Source organism: Triticum dicoccoides, chromosome 6A (genome assembly GCF_002162155.2).
Source record: "Triticum dicoccoides isolate Atlit2015 ecotype Zavitan chromosome 6A, WEW_v2.0, whole genome shotgun sequence".
Lineage (NCBI taxonomy): Eukaryota > Viridiplantae > Streptophyta > Magnoliopsida > Poales > Poaceae > Triticum > Triticum dicoccoides.
Window position 1 is genome coordinate 156,456,659 of NC_041390.1, and position 12,461 is coordinate 156,469,119.

Here is a 12,461-nt window from a genome sequence, read left to right on the forward strand (position 1 = left end):
CAAACGCCGGCCCGAACTAGGTATCCACACATCACTCCCTTGTGCACTGTTCCGACGATGTTTGGATATCCTTTCACTGCTCTCTTAGCTTACACGCCTATGCAACTCTGACTTTAACTCTTATTTCTTCTGGAGATATCATCTGAAACAAGCAAATCCATTTTTTAGCGAAGCATGATGGCGCTACGGGATCTGGTACACATCCTGCACACCCATATAACCTTGTAAGTATATGTCCTCCGGTACAACATCAAGGTCGATTCCTCTTATTTGATCAACCATTCGCCGTGTCAAAAATGCAGGGGGGATGCAAGGAGCACAAGGCCTGCACATCCAAGCAAGTGGTAACATGGACTTGTACATGGAACATCCCAAGCGCAAGCAGAGCTGCAGTGAGCCTGTACAATGAGCTAGCGTAAGTCCCTACATTTCATTTAATTCATACTGGCATTCGTGTATGATTTGTGTGCAGTGGCTGATCCACGAATTCAAGTTACCAGGGGCGAACATTTAACTTAAAAAATACAAAGGCACTTGCACTCCGGAAATCAACATAACTTGAGAAATGTGAAGCTACATGCACTTTGAAAACCAGCTAATGATCCAAAGTAGTTCAGATTATAAACACTAAATGATGCAAGCACCAAAAACACAAAATGCAACATGGTGTACAAGGACTACAAACATGGTCTGTACCTGCTTGAATTATTCGCTCTCTGGCTGAAAATATCGAAGTGTAATTGCACGTACAACCAATGCGCAAACTGCATCTCAATATGTCTATCCTGCACAAGTATGCCAATAGTTTCAAACAACAGATTAGAAAAGTATTTCCGCTATGTTGTCATGATACGGGGACTTTCTGGTAGATGGCCTCGACGTTTCCTCAAGCTATGAAAATGCACTATAATTTGCTTGTCATCAATGCCTGCAAATATCTGTCTCTCTCAACATAGTAGATCATCATTAGACACTAAATCCTTCAATGAGCTTGCAAAATGCTTGCATTAGATCCCTCATTAGACACTATATGTTCATCACCAGGAGCATGTAAAATGTTTGCATCAAATCCTTCATTAGCAGTCTGTTCATTAGACACTTCAGGCTCAAGAACAACATGAGCTTGTATGTTTGCGCCGGAAACTTGATTAGATACATCAGATTCAGTCGGCTCAATATTGATTGGGGGAGTTATAAAATAAGTAGAAATTGGTTTCATTTTCTCATAGATTCCCTACATACAAGCAGTTTTACAACACCGTCAGGTTTAACTATTGGCCAGAAATTGAAGAGTTGAATTAGATATAATCAGGGATGTGATGTTCCTACTCGTTGCGCATGCTACTCTTGCAAGCTGCGACTGTCCGTTTGCGCAAGCTCGATGCCATGCCCGTGCTGCCGCCGCTGCCTCCCATGCAGGCTACACCTAGGGTTGGATCTTCATCTTCTTGTCCTTCCGTTCGCTTGAAGCCCGGCGACCTCCCTCCAACGAGGGCGCGAGGAAGTGCTGTGTTGATCTGTCCAGCGGCGGCTAGGTTAGGAGCGAACCAGACTGGAGGCTAGAGCGAATGAATTGGGATTTTTCCTGTTGTCGATCGATATGGGAGGCGCTCGTTTGGGCCGCGAGCCTGCTATAGGGCCTGCCTTGCACTTATGTTATTGGCCCATCCAAATTGAAACATTTTTCTTCATTTTTTACATTGCCTGCTCGTGCGTTGGGACAAACAAAACTAGCGTGGGCCAACCTAGACGACTCAAACTAGGTGCACACTTTCCAGCCACCTGAGGCGGCCGCCCATACCAGCCCCTATGGTGTTGTCGCCCCTTTTTGTGTGTATGATTGGATAGTGAAAAATATTCCAGTGGCGCTTTTGATTTACCCACAAGATGGTTGAATTGCTTGTTTCTATGAACTGAGTTCGCCAATAATGTGACGGATGCCAGTCTTTTCATCCTATTGTAGATTGCTTAGATCTTGATATGCCAAAAGTAATCGCATGAAATATACAGTAAAAGCCAGTGTGATGTGTTTGGCTACAACTAGTCTGACTACAGGTCCTCATATAACATATCAAGGACGCACCATCTTACCAGATTAACCATTCGACTTACCCATGCAGTGTGGGAAGAAAGAAGTATTGGGACTGCGTATCCAAGCAATTGATGCCATGGACTCCTTCGTACAACCTTGTTAGCGAAAAAGAAGTTGCAGTGTGCCTGTACAAAGAACTAGCGTAAGTTCAGTTACCTGCTTCTCGGAATTTTAGTTAGCCACTTATTACAAAATTGTTCAATTATGTTTCTTGGCTTAATTTAGTTTGCTACTGATTACATAATGGCACAGCTTGTTAATCATATTGTAGACTGCGCCTATCTATGTGTTTGATACTTACTGTTAAGAATTACCTATTTGCCTTAACTTAAATATCTACTTGTTTGTTTAACTGCTTTGCTGCTGCAACAGCGGGTTACAATGATGTTAATAACTACTTTTCAACATCTAATTGAAACTCTTTAATTCCTTGTTTGTTTAATTGGTTTGCTGTTATAACTCCCAGTTGAGATGTTTTGCTAACTTCAATTTTTCTGAATCCAATCGGAACTTTAATGGCAAAACAGGTTAGCCCAAGATCAAAGAGCGAGGTCCCCATGGACGTTGCATCATCCCATAGCAGTGGCACCGGCCCAATCGTGCATTATGAATTGCCAATTGCTGATGCTCTAGAGGCTAAACTAGTGGTAGAAAGAGATTCTGCTGCTGCACTTAGAGATGAAGTTGACATGTTGAGGAAGCAAATAGCACAATCACAAGCAGTACTCAAGACAACCATTAAATATTTGGTGGATTTCAAAACGAAGCAAGCTGAGACAGACCAGATTGTTAAGGTCTTGAAGGAAAAAAGGAAATTAAATTCCTACTTGGTAAATCATAGGTGAAATGTTCTTTCCATAGTTGAATAACCTTTGTGTTGTCTATTCATGTAATCAATCAAATCATTTGTTTTAGAGATCATGTAATAATTGTTTTTTTGTTTTTTGGTTTGTAATTTTATTTGACCACAAGTCTGTATCAATTGATAAGACTCGGAGACATTTCATTTGGATTGTTGTGCCATACCTACAAATATGCCAATCGGGTTGAATGTGCATTCAGCAATAGTAGTAGTATAGATGGACCATAAGTGGCACGCATCGGAAAGGGCCAAGATGCTGCCTAAAAAAAGGATGATGTTGTAGCCAAAAAAAGTACAGCGGCCTGGCTTATGTATGTTAGTTGATATTATTGATCCATATACTCTATAAGTGTTTATATGTCTGTTAGTTCTGTACATTCTTGGTTGATTGACTCGGTATTTGAATCTTGATACATCGCTTGTGTACATATCTAAATGGGAATACACATTATGCTGCATGTGACATTTGAGTTGGACATGAAGTGTTCCAAATATTCGAATTCACCTTAAACTTGATTCTAGTTTCTGAATTTGAGTATCGGCACTTGTAAACCATATTCATATATGACAGTGGAATACATCTTTGTTGTCCTTTTGAAGATATATAAAAACATAGAATGATTTATAAAGATTCATACAGGAATACAAAATGGATTCGAATTTAGTTGCCAGGGTAAACGTGGATGCTTATTGTCCCAAAATTCGAAAGAAGCAACAAAATGTCCACTCCCACATCGGTTGCCCGAAGCCAAGTGTTTGGGAGATGGAAATTACTGTCTACCCATTACACGGACAATCCATCGGCCCGATTTCCACTGCTCTAAATAGGGGTAGGTTAGTAACTTCAATTAGACGTGACACAACCGCCTCTGAGCCCATTCCGACACGGTGGACGTCAAACATGGGCGGCAAAACTCATTTGATTCAAGCTCGTCCGAAAGACCTCTGTTTCTCCCTCCATTCCCCATTCATACACGGTGGGCGGCAAAACAAACTCGACTCGGCCGAAATTAATGTAGCCAAATATTTTCAATAGGGGCAGGTTTGTAACTTCACTCAGACATGACACAACCGCCCTACCCGTCAGCCCCGTTCATACACCATGGGCGCGAACCATGGGCGCCAACCACCCTCTCCTCGCCCGAAATCGCTGTGGGCAAATATTGGCGAGATGCGAGATTACCGTCCTATCCCCAACCGACGAGACTTCCAAATTTTAAACGGGGGCTAAGTTCGTAACTTTCCCATATTTCAGACAGTCGCGTCCCAAAAACATGGTTCCCCGTACCTCTCCCTCCATTTTCCCATTCATACACCGTCCGCGCTAGAACACCCCATCCCCACACCTGCCTTCGTCCGCCACCCCATCCATCACCGCCGTCCTCCACCACATCCATCGCCACCGTCCTCCACCATGCCGGAGCGCCTACCAAGACCGCGTCGTCCACTGCTAGAGATGGACGTTTCTCATCCACGGCGATGGACCAATAGCCTTGCATCGCGTCCTCTCACTTCATCGGCGCCGTTGTCCTCTTTGTCGGGGCCGCTCACACGACATTCTCTTCCACCGCAATGGGACTTATCCCCCGATGCACCCGTCTACCGCCACAGATCTGCTTCAACGCCACCGACAGCCATCGCACCCCCGATGCCTACACGGCGCCGCAAGAGAGGTGGTACTTCATATCTCCTCAACTTTTTGATCTCAACCAGAAAATAGATCTTAACTTGGTTACTCTACTTTCTTTTCAGCTCTTAGAATTTAGTTCTTAGTTCAAAGCAAACAATGGATGCTAAATATCATTTCTCCGGTTTGCAGCTTCAAAACTGCCATGGCACAACAATAATACGATTTAATTGATCATGCTTAGGGTTTAATTGATCATGTTGGTTCCGTGGTGGTTTCTTTAATAGAAATCGGAGGGGAAACCCTCTTTTGCTAAAAAAATGCTTAGAGTTTCCCCCTTTTATGATCACTATACGATCAGAATGCGTGCTTCGTGTCATAATAACACTGCTCCACCCATCAAGCTAAACAAGCTTAGTTGTTCAAATACGAATCTGATATTATTAAAACAGAGTTGTTTAATTGGTCAGCTAAATGTTCCTAAATTAGTTTCGAAAATGCATGTTCGTCGCTCGGGTGTGTATCTCTACAGGGTGCCCATGGTGGGCCGGCCCACCCTGGGATTTTGGGTCGTCCCAGGCCCCGATTCCCCTCTGTTCTGCTGCGCACTTCCGATCTCTACTCGCCCCCAGCCACCTGCCTCCCCGGCGACTTGCCGTCCCCGGACGGCATGACTCTAGGAGGAGACGTCGGACTAACAGGAGGCCAGGAGCCGCTCGCCCAACAGCGTCACCGCTGCCCGGGCGCGCCGCCGTGCCTACCTTCCCAGTCTGTTCAGGTCTCAGGCGTGCAACACCCACCAAGCCAACCCGATTTATCCTGAGATACGTCCTCAACACTCAGCAGCCACTCCTCATCACCCATTTTCTAATTGATTCATTACTCATTAGGCAGGATTGTCATTAGGGTTTGTTGTGTGCTCAGTGCTACCTACACTTAATGGTTCAGATGTATTTTGGTAATCTTTAGTACCTCTAAAGTTCACAGGGTTTTCAAAATTCCAGCCCTCGGAACAGAAACTAGTCATTTTGGATTGTTGGTCGTAGTGACATTGACCCAGATTACTACTGCAAGCTAGGTTTGTTGACAATTTTACTTGTCTTTCTTACTCATTCAATATAATATCCAATTATTCACGTCGATTAGTTGCAAACAATAAGTGCTAGACAAACTTCTTCATTCAGATTTTGGACGGTCTCTTACTGCAGTTACAATTCTGCATACTTGTCCTAGTAAGCTCACAAGTAAATGATTGATTCACTACATCTATGCTTGCCTTGTCATATTTGTTGTCAATATTCTTTTAGGGTGGACCACCCTGTTTCTAAATACTGGAACCGTAGACATGAGTGAATAGTATTTTTCTATGTGATCTCTTCCATCATGTGTGGGTAACGAACATTGCATTGTATAGAAAGAAAGTGTCATTTCCAGCTTTTGCATAGGTTTCGATCTTTTACATGGAATACAATCTGCCTACTTGCTTTGTGTCGCACTACCAACACTCCACCCTTGAAGCTAAACATTACGCCACTCATAATTGCTTAGTTTATTTGTTCAAATACGAATTTCATATGATTCTAATGTTCCTACTTCAGTTTTGAAATGTGTGCCTGCCTGTTATAGAGACATAAGGGGTTTGTATTTCTGTGTGTGGTCTGGTCAGCATGGTTGGGGAGGTGAACTTTGCATATGCAGGGGTTTATAGGGAGACACTCTCCGAGTTGAATCCGCAATGCATTCCATAGATAATCTGACTACTTTTTATGTTTTCATGAATCTCATATTCTGAATAGCATCATAATGATTATGAGCTTGCGCGCATGAAAAGAATAAAGCAGAACAATGCCATGGCTGTCAAACTTGGCATTAAGGGACTGAAATCAAGTCTGGATGCAATGCAATGCAAACGCTCTCCACCTACAGATTCATGCTCAGAATATGATCCTAACAGTGATTCTGAGCTACAGGGAGACCTAAGTCAGTGTAGCTCCCTAGTGGAGGAGTCAGAGGAAGATTCCCTATCTTATTCACCCATCAAGGTACTTGCTCTAACTTTCCAAGGTTACATTGCTCGCACATATCTTGCAACTGATGATTTGCATTGCTTCTACTTTGTTGAACTGCCATTAGCTTAGTTTACACATCATGTATGTGAATACGCCCTACCTATCCATTTTTAGTACATATTCCATCTGTCATCATACCATATTTATCCATTCAAATGTTGTTCTTGTGTATCAGACGTTCAAAAGGAAGAGGGCGATTGCTGATCATGGAGGAGCACAAGCAAAGTATTTGGAAAAGGTAGTGGCACCTGATAAATCAAATAGCCCATTAGGTGTAGTTGCAATATCACCTGACCCACAAAATACCCCAACTCTAGCAGACTCTAGCCCTACTACACTGCTCATTTCTGATGCCCCAACTCAGCAGACCCCAACTGCAGCAAACAGTATGATTATGCCAGTTGACATAGCACCAGCTGTATGATGCAAAACCCCCATTCCAGCAAAGAGTACACCAAATCCAGTTGCCAAATCCCTTTTCGAACCAGAGAGAGCCCCAATTGCAGCAAATAGGACCCATGTTCCATTTCTTCCCAGTTTAGAAGACGAAGCTTATGTTGTTGTCAGGAACTTTGTGCACATCTTTCCTTCATGGAAAGATTATACCGCAGACACAGAACAATTTCCAGTCTTCCTCCGCAACTTACGCGTAAGTAATGTACTAATGTTATTCATGGTCATTACTGCATATGTTTCTGCTGACAGAAGACATGAGATTTCATTCTTTTAAATAGGCGAGGAGCAAACTGGATTGTGATGACGAGCAAGGGTTGGTTGCGCTTTTCAAGAACTCGTTGATGAAGTATCATTCCTACCTGAGGCAAGCACACTTCGATGGCAAGCCTCTGAACAAAATTTCTGTAAAGTCTCCGGTGCTACATTTATCCGACGGTGACTGGAATAATCTTGTTACACATTGGTCTCAGCTGCAGCGTAAGGTACTGTCTATGATATCACATCACAATTTGAACTACATTTCTGCATTTGCCTTAATGTCTCACTTGTACGAAAACTATTAGCAGAAGAACATTCGTTCTCAAGGGACCATAGAATCTCGCAACTATACTACACACTTCATTGCTCTTGTGAGTACCTCTTGCCCTGTATGACCATACTTACTTTCATAGTTGTTTGATTATGTAGCATCACTGCACATGTTAGCCTCATAATCGTCCATTTGGTGGACATTATAAGATCCGTATGGACTCTTACATAAATTTAGAATCAACCCAATGCTTTTGAAGAGGTTTAGCTCTGCAGTCCTCTTGTAAGGACTGAACGTGGTCTATCACTGTACTTACATTAACAGCTACTCCCTCCGTCACGTTTTGTACAGTACACCAGTGTTCAAAACACTCTCGTATTGTGGGAAGAGGGATTGGTTCATTTTGTAGCATTCTGCATCTTATCTCCCTCGCCCACCATTTACTAAAAAAGATCAGATCTATATTTAATCTTACCAACAAGTAGAATACACAGACAATGCCAGTGCAGAAGTGTAGCCCATTGCTCTTGTCAGTACATTTTGTCCTGTAACGCTTGTACTTCCAGGGATTAGTAGTTGATTATGTAGCATCATTCTGCATCTTACCTTCATTATCCTCTATCCCTTCCAGTATTATCATATCTATAATTACTCTCTACATAGAGTACAGGCAATGCTTATGAAGAAGATTCTGTGCTGAAATTCTTGAGTTATCCTTCCCTTGACATGGAGAAGGGCATTATAAAGCCGGTGTTAACTGTTAATGTAAGTCAGTCCTTCTAAAGCCTTTATCCTCAACTGCTGTTTAATTTGCTCATACTCCCTATCCTTTACTGCTGTTTAGTTTGCTGTTTCTACCAAAATGCATGTTCGTAAGAACCGTAAGTTCTAAGTTTTACTTGTAAAACCAAATTCCTTATTCATACCATGCACATTACTTAATACTCCCTATATGTATGCTTGTTTTTGTGGATCTATAATCCAGTGTGTGGTGAAGCAGCCCACATTTGCACCTTGTCATCTCCTATTTTATCTTACTGATGTGGCTGATGATATGAACAACATGCCATGCACATTATCCAAAATAGATACAATGATTTTCTTTGCCCTTCATCTATGCTTGTTATGTTGACATGTTAATCCAGTAGTGTGGTGAAGCTCCCCGCATTATGAACAATGCCAAATTATGCTATTGATATTTTTAACTTACTCTTTATTTTCTAATTTGAAATTGGATAGAATTGACAGAACAGTTATCATCTTTGTTTATACACGTGCAAAACATGTCATCTCTCTGCTTTGTTTCAGGGTGATATGCCTGATGGCATGCACAAGTCTGCTAAAGGCTGTGAGACAAACCCAACATATATTGCAGCAAAGAAGGCAAAACATCTTGAAGATAGCGAGACAACCCCAAAGTCTTGTCTTGATGCAGTGTTCAAGTTACTAGAGACTAATAGTCAGACAAGCTCACAGAATTTGTTGTCTGAATCAGTTCAGCTTCTTCAGTCCCAAGTTCTAGCAGAAAGGCATTCTGCAACTCAACTTCGACTTGAAGTCCTATCTCTAAGAAAGATTGCGAAGAACACCAATGAGAACCTCATCGCTAAACAGCTACACCTGGAAGTTATGACCGACATGCTAGGCCGGTCTCACAGCCTTGCTCAGTAACTTACGCAGTAGTTCCCCCGCAAGGCTAACCTTTCTTGAACTGTCTTGGAAGTGGTCTTGGTTCAGTATTATTTTGTTACGCTGCAATGGTGCCCAGTTTTTGTAATCTGCTTCTTCGTTGCGCTTTATGATCACTGGTGGCGAACTTCGATGCCCAGTGGATGTAATATACCTTAAATCCTTTATTGTATAGTGTAGGTTTATTCTTAGTTACTATGTCGTAATTTCTTTATTGTATAGAGTAGGTTTGTTCTTAATTCCTACTAGTTACTGCCATCATTCACTATCTGAAGAAAAAAATAGATGTAGTCGACCGGACCGAAACATTCGACTCTAATGGGCCAGGTTTTTAGTGGGCCACAATTGGGCCAGCCTGCATCTTTCTTGGGCCCGAATGATTGGGGCCTTCACACATTGCGCCAGGCCCAAACTTACACCGGCCTATATTTTAGTTGGGCCTTTTGTCGACCCAGCGCTTAGTTTGGCCCAGGTAGCGTTGGGCCATTAACAGGCTGAATATTGTACTGGCCTGTTACGGCCGAGATGAAACCACGGGCCTTTAGCAGGCCAAAATACATGTTGGACCTCAATTTTCACTGGTCGTCGACGGGCCTTCAGCAGGCCGAAATGTAGACCGGGCTGATTTGGGCCCAGTTAGCTCACGGGCCGTTACCAGGCCGAAACATATCTCGGGCCTTAGTTGGCCCACTGATATCATGGGCCTTTAAGAGGCCGAAAGCTTAGCATAGGCATCAACGCGCCGAATTACGCGACAGGCCATTAACAGGCCCAAAGTCACGTTGGGCTTAACTGTTGCCACCTTTAGCACGGGCCGTTAGTGGGCCCGATGTCTCGTCGGACCATATATGGCCCATGGGTAGCACGGGTCATTCCTAGGCCGAAAGTCACACCGGGCTGAAATGGGCCCATGTCTACATCAGGCCTCTAACAGGCCGAAAGTCATTGGGCTGTAGTTGGGCCCAAATATTCGGCGAACAATTAACAGGCCAGATCTGGCTTCAGGCCGCAAATGGGCCCAAATATTAGGCGAACAATTAACGGGCCAGTCTGGCTTCGAGCCATAAATGGGCCCAAATATTGGGCGAACAATTAACGGGCCAGATCTGGCTTCGAGACATAAATGGGCCTTTATTAAGCAGGCCATTATTGGGCTGGCCCACTAGTACCTGATTAAGTTCTACAGGCCTTTGACTGGGCCCGCCTTTTTAACCTATATGGGCCTCTGTTGGGCCCAGCCACATGTCGACGTATCATAGGCATGTCTCCTCCAATGGACGGGCGACATCTGGCCCACTGATGAGCTGACAGGTGTTCCCTTCGGCCAATCAGAATTTTACACATGGAAATTTCCCATTGGTCAGGGCTGTTAACGGGTTATTGGATCCAAAATCCGACCCGGTAGCTTAACGGTGTTCTGTTACGGTGGATGCCACGTGTCGGTCACCCTTGACGAAAGCACTTCTGTGACGCGCGATTTATCGTCATGGAAGTGGACACTTCCGTGATGATAATTTTGGTAATGTCATGGAACACTTCTACGACAGCACAGGTATGACTATCTTGATTCTGTCATAAAATCGTCATGCATGTACCTGCATGACAAAAAACGCGACCTGCTGTGACAAACACGTATCATCACGGAAGTGTATTTTTTTGTAGTGGGAATTTTTGAAATTGGGGAAGAACGCAACAAAATTAGGCTAGAGAACAAGAAGGGGGGCTCCAATTTCGTGAGAAACCATGGCTCATGATACCAAGATGTTGTAGGGTGGAACCCTAAGTGGAGATCTTTCACGAATTGGAGGGGGAATCCCCAAGAACACGAAGAACACAAGAGATAGAAAACACTCAAATTGACTAGATCCAATCACACATATGCTATATCCAAGAACACACAAAAGGTTACAATGATTCAAGGACAACAAAGGAAAGATACAAGGTACTAGTTCATACCAATCCTATGAGGAGAGAGGTCTTGATGATCCTATGATGGGGATCCTTCCCAAGATGGGTGCTTGATATCCACTAGGGATCTTCTCCTAGGAGGTCTCGATCTCCTATAGGAGTGGGTACAAGGAGCAAAGCTCACATAATCATCTCATATACTTTGTTATCCTCTAAATGAGCTAGGGAAGGGGTATATATAGTCTAGGGACCAAATAAGAGGAGGAGGGGGGATACAAGGGTAAAAACCTAAAGAGGCACGCAGGCCCTCAGAGTGGTGCGGGCACCCGGGGTCAAACCGGCCGGGCACCCGGGGCGGGGCTGGTGGCTGGCGCGGGGTAGACCGGGCACCCGGGGTTGAGGGACCGGGCACCCAGGGGCGAGCTGGGCGCGGTCCAGGGAGGGGTCGGGCACCCGGTGTCCAGAGGCCGGGCACCCGGGCCGGCGGCTTCTGGCGCTGGAGGTAGGGCCGGGCACCCGGGGGTGGCCTGGGCCGTGGCTGGCCAAGTGAGGTCGGGCACCCAGGGCCGGCTGGGAGCAGCGCCATGGAGGGGCCGGGCCTCCGGGGCCAAAGCACCCGGGCACCCGGAGTGTCCACAGCCTCTCATTCTTCTCTCTTCTCGCTTCTCTCCTCCTTCTCCTTGATCGTAGGTGCTTGGGTCTTCGTGCTAGCCTCTCCATCATCAACACCTTGATACCTAATCATGCACAACACCTCCATTTGAGGTAGTACCCAACTCTCGAATGAATTTGAGTGGAGCTCGAAGAGGAAGGAGTCAACCTCGGTTTTGGTGACACGCGCGTGTGCTCTTGTCATTGGTCTTCTCCGTCCTTGCGGTGGTGGTGTGACGTCCATGGTGATGGTCGAGGGATGCTCCGCATCAGGAAGGCCCTAGCATTCCTCTCATTTCATACTGTCCAAGTCACAAGCATGGTGAGGGAAGCCATAGCTCTCCTATTGGGGCTTGCCATGTTGGTTCTCCTATCCCACCATTCGAAGAGGGATTCGTGAAGCTGCTAAGCGGTGGTGTCCATGTGCACAATTCCAAAGTCGTGTAGTGAAGCGGCGTTTGATGAACTGGTGAATGGCCGTCTCTTGGTCTCTCTTACATAGAGGGAAAAGGCCAAAATTTTCCCAACCACGATGCTCCAATCAGTCGACGGTCCAAATCCGTTCTTGCAAAGCAAGC